This window comes from Pleurodeles waltl, chromosome 5, assembly GCF_031143425.1.
Source record: "Pleurodeles waltl isolate 20211129_DDA chromosome 5, aPleWal1.hap1.20221129, whole genome shotgun sequence".
Lineage (NCBI taxonomy): Eukaryota > Metazoa > Chordata > Amphibia > Caudata > Salamandridae > Pleurodeles > Pleurodeles waltl.
The window spans coordinates 520,261,035-520,282,748 of record NC_090444.1 but is presented as its reverse complement, the minus strand read 5'-3'; the positions used below and the strand labels follow the sequence as shown (position 1 = coordinate 520,282,748).

Here is a 21,714-nt window from a genome sequence, read left to right as displayed (position 1 = left end):
GAATGCCTTTGGATTACCATAATTTCACTTCTACATTGTTCCCTTCTGAGAAGTATCTTGCCTTGAAAAACCCTTTTCTTACACCCCAACAATGTTGAGGATGTTACTTTCCAATTCCCACCTTGGAAATTGATTTATTGGTGCTCTTGATATCCTTAAATCTTCGACTTTGTCTAGGGTGGACACACAATTTTACAGGTCATTCCAAACTTTCCATGGTATCTCCACCATGGAATGTCCATTTCTCACTAGTGGCAGAGGGTTTAGTCATGTGTTAAACTACAACATAATGTGGTAATGCAACCCGTGATTTACTTTTTGGATGTGTGTGCCCTTTCCCTTTGAACTTAATAAAGTCAACATCAGTTTGGGGAGTTTACTAAGCGCTACTAATGGGACATGAATATTTCTTTTATTTGTTTTTTTAGTAGAATTGCATGTGGTTGTATTATCTCAGCAAGATGTTCATAAGTGACCCTGCCTTTTTTCAGCACAATAAGTATTGGAAGTGCAAGTCAATAATCCGTTGAGTGTCAATTCTGTATTCTTATTGACATGTGTAACACCTTGTTCTGCTTTGCTTCTTAAAGAAGTGCATACAAAATGTACTGTTGGAGTTTTCTAGTTAAGTCTGCGCAGTTTATGGTAGTGAGTCAATTCACGCAATATACAGGGATTTTTAATTTTCTGAAGTTGATGTCTATGGCAGCTCTGAATATTGAAAGCTTTCACCTGCATTCCAGTTACCATGCCCTGAGCAAATAAACCGCCTTGCTGAAATACTAATTGGTAGCTGATAGAGAATCTGGTTCTGCAATTTATGTTGTCTGTGATTAAGCATAAAATTAAAATTGAAGAGCAACTGACCAATACTAATTGGTTGAAGCCTTGACATTTTTAAATTCTCTCCTTATAGTACAACTGCAACTTTCTTTGATGAGCTTCTTAGGTCAGGTTCTTATCTAGCACGCCTACAAAGAATGCCTGATCATATTCACTTTGTTTATGGTGACCTTGTGCCCTGCATGGACCCAAGAGAGCTGTTGTAACTTGTACAAGCATGATGTAGACCATTTTTCTGTTGTCTAGGCTGAGTTTAGGGACTGGTTTAGCAACAGGTTCTGTTTTGGAACACATACTCTGTTGCATAATGCTTTTGCCTTTCTATAATTTTTCCATCGTCGTGGTCTGATGCAGCCTGATGGTTACTGCCTTCCTTAGCCCTTTTTTTGCTAATTTCCCTTGTTATTAACTTCTGTTCCCAGTATGGTTTACTATTCCTTTTATGGGGATCATAGTTCATCATCATATATAAATATGACAGAGTGTGATCCAAAAATCAAGTGTCCGTGCATCATATTATTAATAATATTGCTAGTTCAATCTATCTTATAGAGACTTCTAGTTGCAGAGTCCTTAACTTAGAATTTCCCCCAGGCGGCAGTCTAGATCCGGAGATTTTTCTGGATCAGTACCCCTGCGCGATGTCAGGTGGCATTGATCGGCTCCACGTCCGTCACTGCCGTTGTGCGCACCGGACATGCCATCGTGGATCCTACATAGGTGCCACCCCCATACACTAACGTCAGCACTGATCCAAAGAATAGCTACCCCTCAGTCACTTTTTGACTGGTCTGTTTTCCACTGTTTGTCAAAGGTTTTGAATTGTCTACACTTCTGGTGCATCCAGGATGTCTTCATGTAAGACCAGGTTCAGGCCCTGCAGATCATGTCCTCAGGCGATGTCCGTGACTGATCCACACCTCGTGTGCTTGTGGTGCCTTGAGCGAGACCATGACCCGCAGCCGTGCTCAGAGTACTGGGCCATGAATCCAAAGTCTTTGAGGGAGTGGTCCCTAATGATCATTGTGGCCTGGCGCTCTTCTCCACGTCGCTTCCGTTGTCATTCAGGAGGAAGGTCCCAAGAACAGTTGCGGAGCCCCCCTTCATTGCTGTCCCACTTCAAGTCCTCAGAACGGTCGGGTAAGTCAAGGCACAAGAAGAAGTCAAAGAACAACAAGTGTTCTTCGACTTCACCCCATCCGTCGGCTGACGAGATGACAGAAAAGGAGCATCGTCGTTCTAGGCCTCCGTTCTCGGAGCCTGTGTGTGGGTCGGCTCCACATCTCCCTGAGTTTCCTGGAGCCAGAGCAACACCTGCCTAACTGAGAGTTTTATGAGGCCATGCACCTCATCTTTGGGCAGTTTGACTCTCCTGGAGCGCCTTTGGGCCCACGGGGTCAGGAGGGGTCCTCTTGGTTTCAACACTAGTGTCTTCTGCTCCAGAGTGGGTCTGTATTTTTTTCCTGCAACCGTTTCGGAGGTGCTGCAGATGGAGCAGCCCTCCTTTTCTCCCCATTCATGCACCCAAGGTAATTGAGCTCCTGTATTGGTTCTAGAGCAGTGTTTGGCAGATTTGGCGATGCCGTGCAAGACTGATGGTTAGATAGCTTGGTCCTCCTAGCATACAGTGATTTCATGACAAACAAGTATCATAATTTACCTTCTAGGCTCATTGTTTGCTCACATCAAATTAAACAATGCCATTTCTTCCCGTGATAGCTTGCGTATTTCTTGGTTATTCAGCCATGTTCCTGTCGACCATGTGGCACGGAGTGGTATTTTTATTATTCCCATTCCAGCATGTCAACATTTCCCTCTTACATCCCAACCAGGGTGGTTTGAATGTTTTTTCCCAGCATTTGCCTTCCCCAGGCACTGCAACATCAGTTCTTACCAACGAAGTGTTTTTATGCCTTTGGCTTTTTCCTTCTATTAGCGACCATTCTTGGAGGCATTTAATTCTACCAGGTATGTGTTGAAAACATAAGGCGATATTTTGGCTACAGGACGGAGACGACCGTACCTCTGATAAGTGACAGGAGTGAAGATGCGAGCATCCAGCTATTAACTCTGGTCTGATACCAGATATTGGGTGGGGTTGATGGACTGTGAGTGTAGTTGATAAGCATACGAATAAGACAAGATACCATACCAGGCTAGAGCTGTTTTTTTGGGGGTAAATCATTTTAAACTGCTTATGAAAGATCATAGCTAAAGACTTATTTTTTAGGGTGAAAGATGGGTTTTATTACTTAACAACTAAAAAGTGAATATATTTTCCGAGTTTATTAAGTGTGGCTAGGTTGTCCGCAGTGTTGTTTTATGCTGCCATTGCGCAACCACAAAGTAGGCTGGGTTTTAAAAATAGATTCTCCATAAAGGCCCAGCCTTTTTATTATTCTGAATGTGCACTTGAAGTTACCGCCTAGAAATGAAAGGCTCAATCAAATGGCAGCGGCATCATTGGCCACAAAAGAATGCAAAGCCCCGCCATTCCGCCCAGTGGATGCCGCTTTGTATTTGAAGGAGTGAGCCTTGAGGGAAGGGATACACATATGTATCGGACACGCGAACATTCGCGCCCCATCTTCAGATCTATACATAACAAATGCTAACACTCTGAACAGCTCTTGAGCGTCTGTGCATTAAAGGCACGAATAATTACAAAGTAAAAATACAAAACCGATTCGAACGTATTTATTTAGCATTTCCAGAATGAAGAACAAAAGAGTTGCCCTTTTAGGCATGTGAATTAATTCAAGAATATCTTAGTAAGTAACGCGTCCTCCCATCCCTTTGATTCGACAGTCGCATCAAATAAAATAGGCCAGGCGAAAGTGCTGCAGAAGGGCCGCTCTCGTGGGTGTGTTTTTTTTTTTCTTATGCCGTTTCATTCACTGACAGAAGGCCCTCTTGTTCTATCCCAATGTTTATAATTACTGCTCATTCATACTTATTTGCTGAATATTTTTATATTTGCATATTTGGAAAGCATTTAAAAAAAAAAAAATTGGTAGAGTACACTTTCCTCAGATGTTTTTGAATTTAGTAACACGGAAAGTGCTGTGTTTAATGAGCCACTCTGTTTTTTTTTGTTTTTCTGTGGAACTCTATTTCAGGCCAGAGAGGATACTACCACCGTGCGCTGGACAGCTGTACACACCACAAATAATCATCCTCTTCTGCAGGATAGGTGCCGCCCACTGTCCTTTCATAGGTGGCATAGCGAAATCAATGACATTTCCTAAGTCAATAGTCCAACTTTTTCTCAGCAAGATTGAACATAGTGGAGTTGCCACACTAGTGGAAGCACTTCCCCAAGCTCCCATTGCGCTGTGGAGTGCCACCTATATCCCACTGTATCACAATGACTGGACTTTGATTGGTGTATAAGGGTGATGTCTAACTCAGATTCCGATTACCAGTCTACTCGATATTCTGGAGTCTGCTGTGGCCAGCTGCTGTAACAGGCGGAATTCCAAAAGCTGTCTAGCGTATCACCTCAAACACCTCAGTCTCAAAAGACAAACATGATAATGCCTCATGATCACTTAGGCTAAAAGATCGTGTTTTCTTCCTGTTGAGCCACTTTACCCCATCAATTTTCATCCCTCTGCAAATGTAACTCCAAAGCCATTTCTGAAGACATTGCAAAAGCAGGTCTACAGTTGCATGATCAGTTGATTGTGTCAGTATAGTTCAAGGCCTTCAAAGTGGACAGTCTTAGTATGAAGTAACACGTTTGTCTGGACCACCACCCTGCCTGTCACATAGCATGGACCAGAGCTGTGGTTCCAACAGCTTTGTTCAGTTCCTTAACCCAGGTCAGTCTTACTGTTTAAGACTTGAGTATAACCTGCTTGACTCTGTGAATCTTGCACTGTGAATTTGCTATCTGAAATTGTATATTGAACAGATAGGCCACCATGGATTTCATAAATGGAAATTTCACCTACATGTTTGATTGTTTGACAATGAAAAAGAACAGCCATTGAAAGGGAGCTAAGGAATAGCTCATCTGCATAACAGCCGTGCAATATTTCAGCTAAACAATATTGGTCATTTGAATATCTACTACTCTAAGTAGAGACCGATGTATTGAGCCAGAAGAGTTTGTAGAACTCCTAAACACTTCTGAACATCAATGATCAGGGCCAAAATGCAAGATACGTGGAAATAGTTTTATTAAAAATCTGCTGAAGACCTCCTGGAAGTAATGAAACAAATTTGCACAACTGTTTCATCGACCTATTCCAAGCAAATATCATAAAAGCAAACACACATTGGGTTGTTCCATGCTGGTAGGGTTTCATCAATATTTTGCTACAACAGGACTGATTTCCATGCTAACTCCAATTTTAAAGAAGCCAAATGCTGCCTCAGAACTCCTAGCAAACTACAGACCAGTAACCAATTTATCCCGGCTATGGAAAGTTATAGAAAAATGTGTGGCCCTTCAGTTCAACAAATAATTAATTGGCAGCACCCTTCTTGACAATCACAAATCTGGTTTTAGTGAACATTTCAGTAATTCTGAAAGCATTCGATGAAAAAAGAGGTTAAAGGGGAATCCTGCATGTTAGTCCTATTAGAGCTAGGGCTGCGTTTGAAACAATATTATGCAGATTTGTAGAGCACACTATCACCCAGGAGGGTATCCTGGCGCTGATTACTACTGAATGTTTAACATTGCAGAAAAGGCAAAAATAAGCCAAGTTATCAACTGGTCCCCATCCTTTGTCTCCAAAAGGAGTCAACGAGCAAAAGCTGACAAATATACATTGGAAATGAAAGAAATCCCTAAGGCGTCTGACCAGATTCCATACTATTTCCAACATTATTGTCCATATATATGGAGCCACCAAGACAGGACCTTATGGCAAAAGGTGACAAAATATGTAAATATGACAGCCATTTATAGCTCAGGCTTACCCTTATCGAAGGCACCTCAGATCTCTCCAAAACCGTGTAAAGAAATTAGAAAAATGGATGAACAAAAACTTTTTAATCTTAAAACCACAGGAAACAGAATTCTTACTAATATCGTCAAAATCTTAAAGCAAAATAACTCAGGAATTACTGCAAGTATTCTTTCTGGATGGTTTCACAGCTACCATGCACCCTCTCCGAAGTCACTGAAATTCATGCTGTACTCCAAACTATCTTATAAGCAATTCACCAGATAACCAGCTTAATCAGCAAACTACCATTTATATGCTCTCAAGAAACTTTAAAAAAAATTCTTGTAAAACTGCCAAAATCAAAAGCACATACTCTAATAACTTCAAGAATCAATTATCGGAACAAATCTTAGCAGGAATTGCATGCAGTCACTTTACTTCCAGCAATGCAGCTTTGCATCACAGACAAAAATAAATTTATCGTTATTATCCTAATACTATATGACCTCTATTGGCTTTCACTGGTCAGGATAAAATTCAAAGTTAGCTGCACAGCTCGTGAAGCCATCCACCAGAAAAGACCCAGCCCCCCTAGCCAACGCCTTGACATTATCTGGTGGATCCAGAGATTCTAGACACAAGAACACAGTTCAACTAACGTCATTTATGTAAAAAAACAAAAAAAATGTAAAAACGCACAGAAGAGATCCTTCACCAGCGCAGCAACAATCCTGTGGAACTCTCTACCGTCCTATCTGAGACAGCAATCAGGCTTACCTTCAGAGTGGGCTTAAAAACATTTCTATTCAAAAGACACTTAAGTTTATCTAGATTTATCAACAATTCTGATGGTTCATTTCTATGTTCACATTCTTCACCTTTAGCTTACGTGTAGGTGGCAGACTGGATCTAGATAAACTCTCCAGCAGTGCTCCTATAGGTGGCGCAGTGTGTCTCAGCTGTAATTCCATAACATCCAGAAAGTGAGGGAACAGAGATTCCACCCCTCCAACATTGATGTCAGTTTCTCTCTTAGAGCACTGTTCCCAACTTTGTCAGTCTTCCAACGACTTCAGACTAATATCTGACTGTACATTTGGGGGGAATGTTCCCTTCAAAAACAGTAGTATTCAAACCATACCAAGACTGCGAGAAGCTGATTTTAGTCAAGAACCTGCACAAAGTGCTTGTGGAGCTTGGGCTTCCATCACGACTTGAAGCCATGCAGTAAGCGCATCCTTATGCACCCAAAAGTGATACAGGATTAAGAGGTGAAGCTGTAGGTCTCTGAATATAAGGAAGAGGCCACAGTTAAAAGTACTCATGGTCCAAGTCTCAAAGACGTTTTTAACGAATGCCCAGTTCTCTGCCTGAGTCCAAGTCAAAGATGCATCATAGACACAAGGGGCTAACTGAGACTTGACCCCAACCCACCACTCGAAGTCTGCTGAGAAGGTGTAAGGGTGTCAAGCTATCATATTCCTCCAGTATGATCCAAAACAACCCCTACCATTCAGCTGATCCAGGCACGTCACAAATAACCCAGGCCATTGTTGATTCTACAACAGCAAGCAGCTTTCAAGGAAGCCATGATGCAAATTTTGCTTGCGCTTACCCATGCCAAAGGCACAGAACCCCTTTTGCACATTCTTTCCATGGTGGCACAGATGCGGACTCTGCTATCCCGAGATTTTATTCTGATGCCTGTGTCCAACCCCAGACTCACATCAGCCAGCACCAGACCTGTGTAACTTTGCAAAATCATAGTTACTATACAGCCAGACAACAATCCAAGGCACTGGTAGTACCAGAGGCTAGAGGCTCCCTTCAGATCTGATTCTGATGTGGTTTAGCATGTATCTAACATTTGTCATGATATTGATAATGAGGTGGCAGATAATTTACTCTCACCTCATTACATTTATAATAGCTCATATTTCAGCACACAGAATATTAGTGAGCTTGCCATGTCCCCTGCGACAGAGCTAAACTTACGATCTGGGCCACAAGTGAATGAAACTGCCTCTTTTGCAGTAGTGGTGCGAAGGAAGGCTGAAGTTTTGCAATTACAATTATCCACTATTGAACTAAGGTGAATTTGCTATCTGAGATTCTCCAAACTGGTCCAGCTTCATCTAAACCGCTTTTGCTCTTAAGTGGAGCCCCTAATGACCCTTTGAAGACTACTTGTGCTAAGCGATGTTCTGGCCCTTCAGTTAGTCATCCTAGGGGATATATACTGGTCCCCGCTTCCTTAATAAACATCCTATACCTGAAAGCCTGGTGGTTCAGGTATCAACAGTAAGGTGAGCCCTATTTTCTGACCAGTCTTATAGATAGAGAGTCAAAATAAATTGATGCCTTTGGAGACAAAACCTTCTCTGTGGCCGGCTTGGCCCTCAGATCTCTATACCATATGCCTTTGGGGTAGGTGCATCTATGGTTTTGGGACATGATCAGCGATATCTTGTTTGCTGTCTCAGAAGTCCTCAAGACTTCATTGACCCAAACAGTAGAAGATGATCTGAAAGGGACTTCTAGCCACAGATTCCTTACCTTAGAATTATCCCTAGGTGTCGGACTGGATCTGGAAATTATTCATGAGCAGTACCTCTGCACACCAGTAGGTGGCATTGTTTGGTGCCGTTTGGCGCCGTTTGTGTTGTCTGCCCCGGAAGTGACATGCGTGGTGCCTATGTAGGCTCCACTACAGCGTGCTGATGGAAGTTCTTTCTTTATGCACCAGTCAGAGCAGATCCGGAGAAAGCTAACGCCAGTCATTTTTTGTCTGACCTTTTTTGGCTCTTTGTCTATGTTTTTTGGAGAAATTTCTCCTGTGGCAAGGATCTCCACTAGGGAAGGCTGATTTCGAGCCCTCTGGCACCTATCACTAATAGATGTCGGTGACAGGCCTGCATATTATCTGCCTCTGGAAACAAAGGGAGCACACCTCCTCACACTCCAGCATGCCGTTTGCCTCATTGCCTTATGGTAAATGCAGTACAAATTTGTGCTTACTTTATTTGTAGCATGTTTGTTTTCACCTTAGTGGGTGTAGCTAGTGCTGTAAATCTCTAGAAACGTGTGCTGGGTTTAGCTCTTCATCAGTAGAGGGCAGCAGGCATTTCTCTGGGTTTGCTGACTAGGCTGCCAAAGTCCTCTCAGGTATGAGTACCACTCACTGGCACACAGGTGCATCAAACATAGCTTGTCAGCTTGCTGGCTCAAGGGAGTCTTTTTAAACAGGAAACAGGTGGGAGCACACTGCCTCACATTTCAGCATGTAGTTTGCCTAATTGCATTATAGTAACTGCAGTACAAATGTGTGCTTACTTCATTTGTAGTCTGTAGTTTTTCACCTTAGTGGGTGCACCTAGTGCTGTATCTCTCTAGATATGTGTTTCTGGGTTTAGCCTTTCATCTGTTGAGAGCAGCAGGCTTTTCTCTGGGGTTGTTGGAAATGAAGCCAAAGTCCAGGATGCAATGGGGTGAACTGTGCTGAAATGAGAGACAGTGTGCTGCCTCCCCTCTTGTGTCTAAAAGGCTCCTTTGAGGCAATAAGCTGACAAGCTCATCTGAGATGCACCTGTGTGCCTGAGGTGTGTTACTGTCACCTGTGTGGACTTAGGCAGCATACCAGTAGCACCAGATGACTTTTCTCTGCTCTCTACTACTTCTGCTCTCTACCAATGATGGGCTAATCCCAGAAACAGACATCTAGAGATAACAGCACTACCTGCACCAACTCTGGTGAAAAACAACAGCAACTTTGAAGTAAGCCTACTGCATTTACCAGGATGCGGTGGGGTGAATTGTGCTGGAGTGAGAGGCAGCGTGCTCCCTCCACTCATATTATATCTGCCTCTGGGGTCTTGAGCACAGCCACGATGCGAAGCCCTGCGTCAACAGCCGCTCATGCACCCCACGGCCTTGAGGGAGCAGTCCCTCAAGCTCCTTGCCGCTGGACGTGCGATGCCTTAACTGTCTCGAGCCTATCCAAGAAGAGGGTCCTACAGCCATCGATCGTCATCATCAGTTGTTTGGGCGTTCCAGTAAGTCCCACAGAAAGAAGGGCAAGAAGAAAAAGAGGTCTTCGGCTTCATCCCGTCTGTCAGTCATCCAACGAGATGAGGGAGCGTCATCATTCAAGGGCTAAACCGACTTCTCGTGGCCATCAGACCTATGACCTGCAACCATTTCCTCTAACCACGCCAGAAACCTTGTAATCATCATTGACAACAAGCTCACTATAAAAATCACAGATCAATGATGTCTCCTCCGCCTACTTCCTCACTTTGTGCATGCTAAGTAAGATCTTCAAGTGGCTACCCCTACAAATGAGACGCACAGTGACACAAGCCCTCACCACCAGCCAACTGGACTATGGCAACTCCCTCTACGTAGGAATCGCCGCACACCTCCTACATAGACTTCAGACCATACAGAACGCCACAGCCAGACTCATCCTCTGCCTTTCTGGACGAACCTACATCACACCCCACCTCAGACCATTCCACTGTACAGAAGAGATGCCAATTCAAACTGCTGACCCACTCGCACTAGGCTCTGCACAACCAAGGACTTATTTACATTAACCACTGCCTGAACTTCCACCAGCTGTTGAGAAGACTACACTCCCTTTCACTTGCCCATACTCCCCACATCTATTGAATCAGAAGTGGAGAACGGCCCTTCTCTCACATCTCAGCAAAAACCTGGAAAAGCTTCCCTATGCACCTCCAGATCATCACCCCCACTTCTGCAATTCTGAAACCCCTAAGACCTGGCTGTTCGAATAAGCCTCTGGGACATGCAAGTGCCTGGATACCCTAGCAACTGGTTAGCAGCGCTTTATAAATCCTGATTGATTGTGGGTTCGGAAAGGTCCCCCGCTGGTTCCCCGCTGATGGGTACTCCCTCTGCACCAGTCAGGCCCCTTGGATCCACTAATGGATCTGAACCAGCGCCGTTCGTACCACCTCAACCTTCCCGGACGTGGTCCTGATGTTGACGCTCACAGCACCTCCATCCCCATTCTTATTCCCGGCTCAAAACAGAGCCTGGTGGTGTCGTCCGACTCTGGCTCCAACTGAAACAATTTCCTCCATGCCAGAGCCTGATCCTTATTCCCTTTAGGCTAAGACACAGGGAAAGATTGGGAGGGGCCACTGGACCCTGAAAGATACCATCACCTAGACCCTGCCATGAAGTGGTGTGAGGAATTGGCGGATGTCAGTGGACTGGACACCTTCCCAGATACTGGCTTGGCCTCTCCCCCTACTGTGGCTATGGAGGAGGGTACCACATTTGCTGTGGCAGGGAGGAGTGTGGCTGAGGACCTGAACCTTCAGCTGCCCTTAGTTGCTGTTAAGACTAACGTCTTGATGGTGGTGTTTCAGCCAGGAGTCACCCCTTCAGAATGCTTCTTCCGTTTAACAAACCCTTCACAAATGTTAGGGTCTGGTCCAAGTCCTGCACAGGAGCTCTTGTGAATGGGACAATTGCTAGCCACCATTGCCCCTTCCCGGGAACCCCTCTTCTCTCACCTAGCACCCCACCTCAGAGAGCTTGGTGGTCCAGGCCTCCATTTCCCGAGTAAATCCTGGCACATTCCCTACCACTCCACTGGATAGGGAATCCAAGAGGCTGGACACCTTAGGCAAACAAAACATTTTCTTATGCCAGCCTGGCATTGTAGTCTTTGAACACTGTATGCCTTTTGGGCTGTTAATTCCATTCCTTATCAGATTTGGTTTGTGGTCCCAGAGGAAGCCTGGGCCATACTCTCAAGCTATAGCTGATGGGAGAGGTGCAGCTGAGTTCACAAACTGATGTGGACTGGACATGACCGACTCACTAGGCAGAGTGATGTCTTTGTCAGTGGCTTTATGGTGCCATGCCTGGCTGAGGACAATTGGCTTTTCTTGAGATGTCCAAGCTTCACTTATGGGCACGGCTCTTCATGGCTTCTGTCTCTTCAGAGACAAGGCGAACTCTGCACCGGAAGTCATCAAGGACAGCAGGGCTATGGCCAGGTCCTTGTATCTTTTCATGGGCCTTGTCAGCCTCAGTCCTCCTTTTGCTCCTTTCATAGCTACGGAACGGGCTTTGAGCGGCACCTTTACCTACCCAGTCACCACAGCCCACAAGCTTCCCAGCTTCAGCGTGTCCAAGGACGTGGCACTGACAGACCTCCAGGGTTATGCAGCCAGAGGTCGGCCCAGTCCACCACGCCCCCAACAGCAACAGCCTCTTAAATTTGCTCTCTGACCATCCTGGGCAGTGCATTACTGGAGGTCAATAACATCAGACCACTGGGTTCTCCAAATTGTCCAGAAGGGGCTTGTAGGAAGTTGGCTCTGTATGTACTATTTCTATGTAAGAAATAGTGTGCACAGAGTCCAAGGGTTCCCCTTAGAGGTAAGATAGTGGCAAAAAGAGATAATTCTAATGCTCTATTTTGTGGAAGTGTGGTCGGGCAGTAGGCTTATCAGAGGGTAGTGTTAAGCATTTGTTGTACACACACAGGCAATAAATGAGGAACACAAACTCAAAGACTTACTCCAGGCCAGTAGGTTTTCATATAGAAAAATCTATTTTCTTAGTTTATTTTAAGAACCACAGGTTCAAGATTTACAAGTAATAGTTGAAATGAAAGGTATTTCACTCAGGTATTCTAGGAACTTTGAATAATCGCAATAGCATGTACAGTTTTGGCAAACATGGCATTAAGCTATTTTAAAAGTGGACACAGTGCAAAAATCAACAGTTCCTGGGGGAGGTAAGTCATTGCTAAGTTCACAGGTAGGTAAAGCACTTACAGGGTTCAAAGGTTGGTCCAAGGTAGCCCACTGTTGGGGGTTCAAGGCAACCCCAAACTTACCACACCAGCAGCTCAGGGCCGATCAGGTGCAGAGGTCAAAGAGGTGCCCAAAACACATAGGCTTCAATGGAGAACAGAGGTGCCCCGGTTCCAATCTGCCAGCAGGTAAGTACCCGCGTCCTCGGAGGGCAGACCAGGGGGGTTCTGTAGGGCACCGGGGGGGGGGGGGGACACAAGCAGGCACAGAAAGTACACCCTTAGCAGCACAGGGGCGGCCGGGTGCAGAGTGCAAACAGGCGTCGGGTTTTGCATTGAAAGCATTGGGGAGACCCAGGGGTCTCTTCAACGATGCAGGCAGACACAGGGGGATTCCTCTGGGTAGCCACCACCTGGGCTAGGTAGAGGGTCGCCTGGGGGTCGCTCCTGCACTGGAGTTCGGTTCCTTCAGGTCCTGGGGGCTGCGGGTGCAGTGTTGGTTCCAGGCGTCGGGTCCCTTGTTACAGGCAGTCGCGGTCAGGGACCCTCTGGATTTCCTCTGCAGGAGTCGCTGTGGGGGTCAACTCTGGCTACTCACGGGCTCGCAGTCGCCGGGGAGTCCTCCCTGTAGTGTTGGTTTTCCACAGGTCGAGCCGGGGGTGTCGGGTGCAGAGTAGAAAGTCTCACGCTTCCGGCGGGAAACGTGAAGTCCTTGAAGTTGTTTCTTTGTTGCAAGAAAGTTGCAGATGGTTGAACAGAGCCGCTCTTCACTGGAGTTTCTTGGTCCTTGGGTGCAGGGCAGTCCTCTGAGGCTTCAGAGGTCGCTGATCCTTGTTGGATGCGTCACTGTTGCAGTTTTCTTTGAAGTTGGGAGACAGGCTGGTAGGGCTGGGGCCAAAGAGGTTGTCGTCTCCGTCTTCACTGCAGGGCTTCAGGTCAGCAGTCCTCCTTCTTTAGGTTGCAGGAATCTAGTTTCCTAGGTTCTGGGGGGCCCTAAATACTGAATTTAGGGGTGTGTTTAGGTCTGGGAGGGCAGTAGCCAATGGCTACTGTCCTTGAGGGTAGCTACACCCTCTTTGTGCCTCCTCCCTGTGGGGAGGGGGGCACATCCCTAATCCTATTGGGGGAATCCTCCATCCACAAGATGGAGGATTTCTAAAAGTAAGGGTCACCTCAGCTCAGGACACCTTAGGGGCTGTCCTGACTGGTGGGTGACTCCTCCTTGTTTTTCTAATTATCTCCTCCAGCCTTGCCGCCAAAAGTGGGGGCAGTGGCCGGAGGGGCGGGCATCTCCACTAGCTGGGATGCCCTGGGGCGCTGTAACAAAAGGGGTGAGCCTTTGAGGCTCACCGCCAGGTGTTACAGTTCCTGCAGGGGGAGGTGAGAAGCCCCTCCACCCAGTACAGGCTTTGTTTCTGGTCACAGAGTGACAAAGGCACTCTCCCCGTGTGGCCAGCAACATGTCTGGTGTGTGGCAGGCTGGCAAAAACTAGTCAGCCTGCACTGGAAGTCGGGTATGTTTTCAGGGGGCATCTCTAAGATGCGCTCTGGGTGTATTTTACAATAAATTGCACACTGGTATCAGTGTGTTTTTATTGTGCTGAGAAGTTTGATACCAAACTTCCCAGTTTTCAGTGTAGCCATTATGGAACTGTGGAGTTCGTGAGTGACAGACTCCCAGACCATATACTCTTATGGCTACCCTGCACTTACAATGTCTAAGGTTTTGCTTAGACACTGTAGGGGCATAGTGCTCATGCACTTATGCCCTCACCTGTGGTATAGTGCACCCTGCCTTAGGGCTGTAAGGCCTGCTAGAGGAGTGACTTACCTATGCCACGGGCAGTGTGGGGTTGGCATGGCACTCTGAGGGGAGTGCCATGTCGAGTTAGTCATTTTCTCCCCACCAGCACACACAAGCTGTGAAGCAGTGTACATGTGCTGAGTGAGGGGTCCCTAGGGTGGCATAAGACATGCTGCAGCCCTTAGAGACCTTCCCTGGCATCAGGGCCCTTGGTACCAGGGGTACCAGTTACAAGGGACTTACCTGAGTGCCAGGGCTGTGCCAATTGTGGAGACAAAGGTACAGTTTAGGGAAAGAACACTGGTGCTGGGGCCTGGTTAGCAGTGTCCCAGCACACTTTCAAGTCATAACTTTGCATCAGCAAAGGCAAAACGTCAGGGGGTAGCCATGCCAAGGAGGCATTTCCTTACAGGGCTATTCCCTCCCCTTTGTGACTATCCCTCCACCCATGCCATCCTCTTACGACATGCTAATGGAGAACCATCTAGCTTTACTCTGCCTGGAAGTAGCAGCTCCTTTGGCTTAGGAAACTGTAGAGAGGGTGCCAGCATTAGAAGTAGGTTGTGGTTTATGTTCCTGCTGCTTTCTGGTGCCCATGATGGACGAGGCCTCCATCCTATCCTATCCTAGACCTGCACCCGCTCAGTTTCTTCCTAAAAAAGGAGAATTTCAGAATGTTCATACTTGATCAGCTACTGTCTACCGTGACTCTGGATGGTACCATTGAACTTACAGGACACATAATTTCACATTCCTGTTCTACCTGCCCACAGACATTACCTTGGTTCACAATTGGCCATGAGAACTTTCAGTTCAAAGTGTTCCCCTTTGGCTTTACCAGTGCCCTTCAGGTGTTCACCAAGGTGATGTTGGTAGCTACAGCTCATCTGCGGTGATCAGGAGTGTGCCAGTCTTCCCCCATCTCAACAACTGACTGTTGAAGGGAGGCTCACCCCAGGCAGTCATCTCCCACCTCCAGACTACGGCAGACTCTTCAGCAGTCCCTGGGGTTCACTATTAATGTGTCAATATCCTACCTGACTCCCTCTCTGGTGCTTCCCTTCATCAGAGCGGTTCTGGACACAGTGCAGTTTCAGGCTTACCCTCCCGAGCGGCGAGTCTAGGATATTCAGGCTATGATGCAGACGTTTTAGCCTATAGCCTGGGCTTTGGTAAGGCTGACTCTGAGGCTGCTGGGCCTCATGGCCTCCTGCATCCTGCTTGCATATGCAGGATCTTCAGTGGGACCTAAAGTTCCAGTGGGCACAGCATTAAGGGACTTTCTCCAACATGGTCCAGTTCTCAGAGGAAACTAAAAAACATCTGCAGTGGTGGTTAACAAACCATGATTGGGTCACGGGCAGATCCTTCTCCCTTCCCCAACCAGACTGACAGTCGTGACAGATGCGTTACTCCTGGGCTGGAGCCACCATCTGGGAGAAGTGGAGATCAGAGATCTCTGTTGGAATCCAGACTCCACATCAACCTACCGGATCTCCGGGAGATCCGTTTGGCATTGAAAGACTTGCTACCCTCCATCAAAGGAAGGCTAGTGCAAGTGTTCACGAACAACACCAGCGCCGTGTACAGCAAACAAGGTGGGGTGGGGTTGTGGAGCCTTTTTCAGGAGGCCCTGCGCCTCTGGCTGGAACATCAGGGCATATCCCTGGTGGTTCAACCACTGACGACCTATTAGAATGCCAGAGCAGACAAACTCAGCCAAAGATGCCTAGTGGATTATGAATGGCGTCTCCATCCGGAGGTGGTGCAAGGTCTCTTTCAGCAGTGGGGAGAGTCTTGGTTAGATCTGCTTGCCACTGCCAAGAACATGCGCAATCAGCACTTCTGCGCATTGGAGTTTCCAAGGCAGCTATCACTCAGAGACAGTTTTAATCTGGAGTGGAGCTCAGGCCTCCCGTATGTGTGTCCCGTATACCACTCATGACTAGATTTCTAAAGAAGATCAGGAATGACTGAGCCCAAGTCATCCTTAGGCTCTGGACTGGGCTTGGAGAGTTTGGTATCCTGAGCTGTTAAGCATGGCAATCGGGCCTCCAATCAGGCTGCCTCTTTGGGAGGATCTCCTGTCGCAGCAGCCGGGGAGGGTTCTTCACAAAAGCTTTTCAGCGCTCCGCCTTCATGCATGGAGATTGAGCGGTGACAGTTCTACAAAGGCTGTATGTTCCTGTCGTTGGAGCAAGTTTGCAGCCTGGTGTGCAGAAAGTCAAGTTGTCCTCCTTTCTGTTCCCCTTTCTCGGATCCTTTTATTTTTTCCTTTCCTTCTTTTTAGTCAGTATCTAGGAAGCCGAGCTCTCTAGAAGTAGCTGTGGATGAGCAGCCAAGGCCTATCTTGGAGACATGCAAAGCACATTCAGTACCACTGTAGTCACATAGCACTTACACACATGAAAGAACCACACAGTGTTACAAAAATAAAGGTACTTTATTTTTGTGACACAAGTACTCAAATACTATATAGGCAGTACTGTACTAGCAGGTGAGCAAACACTATTATATACACCTTAGGAATCAGGAATGGGCATAGAACGCAATAGAAAATAGAAAAAAAATAACAGAAAACAATAGAGACCCTAGGGGGAGACCAAACCATATACTAAAAAAATGGAATGCGAAAGTCAGACCGCCACCCAGGTAAGTGGAATCTGTAGAGGGGAGCTGGAGGAATGAGGAACCCCAAAAGGTAAGTACCAGAGTGCCCCCACGACCAGTAGAGGAGAGATAAGTATCTGTTTTTTCCAAACTCACAGAGAAACTTTGTAAAAGGGCTGTGCAATACCAAAGCAAGACTGAAAGAAACAGAAGATGGATCTAGACAGATGAGGACCTGCAAATGAAGGGGACCAAGTCCAGTTCCAGTTGGAGTGTCCAGTTCGGGCAGGAGCCACTACCCACCCTTCTCGAGATGTAGGACCAGGTCGACAGTGAAGACCAGATGTCAGCTATGCAGCACAGGAGCAGAGGAAGAGTTCCAGAAGTGATGCAGTTGATGTCCCACGTTAGAAGAAGAGTTGCAGGCCATCAGTGGTGTGGAAAAACCACCAGCAAGCCTTGGCAAAGGCAAGATTCGCAGAAGAGAAGTTGCAGAGCTTCTGGGGACCAGGAAAGTCTGAGGCGACTAAACTCAAGGAGTGGAGAGTCCCAGGTGACCCTCAGCAATGAGGAGAGCTAGAAGTCAAGGATGCAGCCCCCACAAGCAACTCACAGGCAGCAGGCACAGGAGTCTCAGTGAGACCACCCAGCACACACGGAAAGGAGTCTCACATCGCTGGAGCAGCAGGCAGGAGACTTCGCGTTGCAGAGAAGAGTGCTGGAGGCCAGGGCTACACGGAGCCTGAAGATTCCTTGGAAGAAGAGCCAACAGGCCTTGATAGCTGCATGAGTTGGAGTTCACAGGAGTACTGTCCTGCAAGGAGGCGCAAAGACTCGCCACCTCTAATGTTGGACAGCTGGTAGAGGGGACCACTCAAGACCACCACCTGTGTTGCAGAATCCAGGCAGAGTTGCAGAAGAGAGGACCCACACAGCCGGTCATCGTTGCAATTGGTGCTTGCGGATGCAGGGAAGTGACTCCTTCACTCCAAGGGAGATTACTTTTTGCTTCTTGGTGCAGACTGAAGACTTGCCACCCTCAGAGGATGCACAGCAGGAGAAATGTTGCAGTTGCTGGAAGGAGCTGGAGATACAATGTTGCAGAGCAAAGTAGTCTCTGGAGCTGCAGATTGTAGGTTCCTGTGAAGTCCAGTTGTGGTTCCAGTGGTCAGAAGTCGAAGTATACGCTGCAGAGGAGTCCTGCTGGAATCATGTATGTCGAATCTAAGGACCCACCCAAGAGGGAGAGCCTATATAGTCCTAAAAGGGATATTGGTCACCTAGCAGGGTGACCACCTATCAGAGGGGTCTATGATGTCACCTGCCTTACCTGGCCACTCAGACGTTCCCAGACTCCTCTGTCCATCTTTGATTCAAGGTGGCAGAATCATGTAGCCACCTGGAGGAGCTCTGGGCACCACCCTTGGGATGGTGTTGGACAGGGAAAGGGTAACTCCCCTTTCCATTGTCCAGTTTCGCTCCAGAGCAGGGATCGGGGCAAACCGGTTTATGCAAGGAGGGCACCAAATGTGCCCTTCAAATCATACAAGTGGCTTGGGGAGGCTACCCCTCCCAAGCCATGTACCACCTAGTTCCAAAGGGAGAGGGTGTTGCCTCCCTCTCCCAAAGGAAATCCTTTGTTCTGCCTTCCTGGGCTTGCGCTGTTCAAGCAGCTGGAGGGCAGAAAGTTGTCTGTAGGATAGCAGCAGCCCGGGCTGCCCAGGAAAACCCTGCAAACTGGTAGGAGCAATGCTGGGGGTCCTCTAAGGAGCACCCAGCGTACATGGAATCATAAGACCAATACTGGCAACAGTATTGGGGTATGATTCCGACATGTTTGATACCAAACATGCCTATGTTTGAGGTTTCCCATTATGTAACTGAACATAGGTTATGACCGATGTCCAGTACACGGGTAAAGTGGCTTCCCCGCACTCACGAAGTCCAGGAAAATGGTGCTGGAGTTCGTGGGGACACCTCTGTTTATGCAGGGGTGCTCTCACACACAGGGACTTGCACCCTGTCCTCTGAGTCCTGTTTTGCAGGATCCCAGTGAACACAGTCAAAACACACTGACAGCAGGCAAAACGCAGGGGTATTCATGCCAAAAAAGGGGTACTTTCTTACATTTCTGCGGTTGCCATATCAGCCATCTCTACAACAAGGAATTTGAACAAATAGGTCTTGTTTCCACCTTCATCATGCCTCAGTGGGACCTCAGTCTAGTACTCCTCTTTCTGATGTGTGCTCCTTTTGAGCCACAACACAACTGTCCTCTCAGACTCCTTGCCATCAAGAAGACCTTAGTGGCAATAACTTCTGCCCAGAGGATCAGTGAGCTCCAGGCTCTGTCCACTAATTTTCTGTACCTAGTCAAGCTGGTCGTTTGCACTAGAGTTGACTTCCTGCCAAAAGTTGTCACTCCCTGTGATGTAGGCGAGTCCATCATCCTGCCTAACTCTTAGGCTCCTCCACATCCCTCTAATAGGAGGAGGTACTCCAAAAAGAGCTTTGTTGTTCTACCTTGACTGCACAAAAGAGTTGCGGGTGGATGACAAACTCTTTGTGGGGTATGTCGAAGTGAAGAACGGGAAGGCTGTGCAGAAACAAACCACCTCCCGGTGGATCCTGCTCTACATTAACACCTGCCATTCACTGGCCAAGAACAAACCCTTGAGGGTTTGCATGCTCATTCCACTAGATCTAAGGCTGCAACCACTGTGTTAGCACACGGAGTTCCACTCCTGGACATCTGCAGGCAGCAACATGATCTGCTTTTCACACTTTCACCAAGCACTACTACCTGGAGGGTGCTCCTGAGGCGGGCGGAGGTTGGAGAGCCCTTTGCGCCTTCAATGCAGTGCAGGACATCGTGGAACCACAGATATCGGAGGAAGGACAGTTTTGTGAACGCTTGCGCGATCTGAATAGGACTACCTTGGTGTATTGGTTTCCGGAGGGGTTGTTCATCTCCTTATAAGCCACGCTTGGCGGTATGCACGATACTGCGCTACATAGTTTATTCTTTCTCAGATTCAAGGCTATTTTGCAGGCACGGTACCCCTGCTTTCCTGAGATGCCCCTGGTGTGCCACGCGCTTGAGCTTATGTACAGAGCGCCGTCTCTGTGTAGACTCTTCACGGGCCTATATGTTTGCATTCAGACGTCTGTAGCTCCTGTCAAGTCCAGGGACAGAAATCATTGGGAGGTGGACGCGGGTGAGACCCTTACTGATGAGGTGTGGTGGTACTGCTGTGTGCAAATGCAAGAACTCTCCCCTAATTACAGACTGCGCCTCATCCATTTTAACTTCTTGCATCGCTTGTACCATACGCCGAGTAGACTGAGGAGACTGGGCGTTCTATTGGATGTTAGATGTGAAAGATGCTTGGCTCCTGAGGCAGATTTTCTACACCTGGAGTGAAATGGCAGGGCGCTGCAGGGTTACTGGACAGAGGTGCTGGGGGCAATAGGGGCGATGGTCGGGCTCGTAGTGCCGCATTCCCCCAAGATTGCCCTCTTGGGATATGTCAAGGAGGTACCCCTGATAACAGGAAGCTGATGGGGCTGCTATTGCTGCTGACTAAGTGCAGGGTGGCAATGTGCTGGGGGAGGAAACAGATACCCTGATGCAGAGAATGGCTGAGTGATGCTTCGCACTGCCAGGAACAATTAATACGTTATTGGGAGATGATGCCGGTAAATTCCCAGCCACAAGACATATGGGCCCTCCTGCGATCTTTCCTTATGTCTAGGCCATAAGGATGCACAAGGCCGCTAACGCATAGCTCTTGTTTTGAAACAAATGATGCGACTCCCCCTCTGCTAGGGAGATGTAGTTGCTGCGTGGACCAAATTCCCCCCCCCACCCCTCTTTCCTTCTCTTTTTGTTTTGCTCTTAATCTTTAGATGTTCACTGCCATAGACGGAATCACACAAGACTGAGGCCCTCATTTGGACCTCAGCGGTCTTTTTCCAAGACCGCTGAGGTTCCGCCGGGCTGAAGACCGCCAGTGCAGGCGGTCTCCCACCCAGCTTATTATGACTGCTGGCAGCCCTCTGCCCTTTTTCGGACGGAGAGCCGCCAGCAGCCATACTGGCGGTCGGCGGTGAAGTGGAGGCTGCTCCACCTCCACCGCCACGTCATCAGAACACCGCCCACCGAATCACAACCCAGGATTCAGTGTTGTGGTGGTCTGGTGACGGGGTGCTGGCGGCGGGGTAGCCCCCATGGATCCGGTTCTCTCACAGAGGATTACCGGACCAGGTAAGGTGATCGTCCGTTATGGGAGGGGGGGTGGAGGGGGGTGTTGTGTGCGTGCATGGGGGCGTGCGTTTGAGTGTGGTTGTGTGAATGTGTGTATGCATGCGGTTTGTGTATTGTGTGTATGTGAAATGTAACAATGTCTGTGTGCATGTATGAGTGGTGTGAGCGTGCCTGTAGGGGGGTGTGGGGGTGTGCATGTGTGTATCTGGTGGGGGAGGGGGTCCTACCACCTTTGTGGGGGGTCCTACCACCTTTGCAGGGTGGTAGGGGGGTCGTGGGTGTTGGAGGAGGGCTCTGGGGAGGGGGAGCTGGGAGGAGGAGACCCCAATCAGTGCCAGGGAACGTATTTCCTGGTATTGATAGTGCCTACCGCCATGGATTTTGTGGCGGTACAAAACCCCACGAAATCCATGGCGGCCTGCGGGGTCCTGATACCGCCGGTGGTATAGTGACGGCATAGTGAGACCGAAGTCTCCAGCCCAGCGGTCGT

At 47.8% G+C, this 21,714-nt stretch overlaps 1 protein-coding gene across 5 annotated transcripts in view; it reads left to right on the top strand.

Annotated features, from left to right (window-relative positions):
• The window catches only part of RALGAPA2 (Ral GTPase activating protein catalytic subunit alpha 2), a 1,651,508-nt gene that overhangs the window by 1,001,079 nt on the left and 628,715 nt on the right, over positions 1-21,714 (top strand). The gene's annotated exons all lie outside the window — the stretch shown is intronic.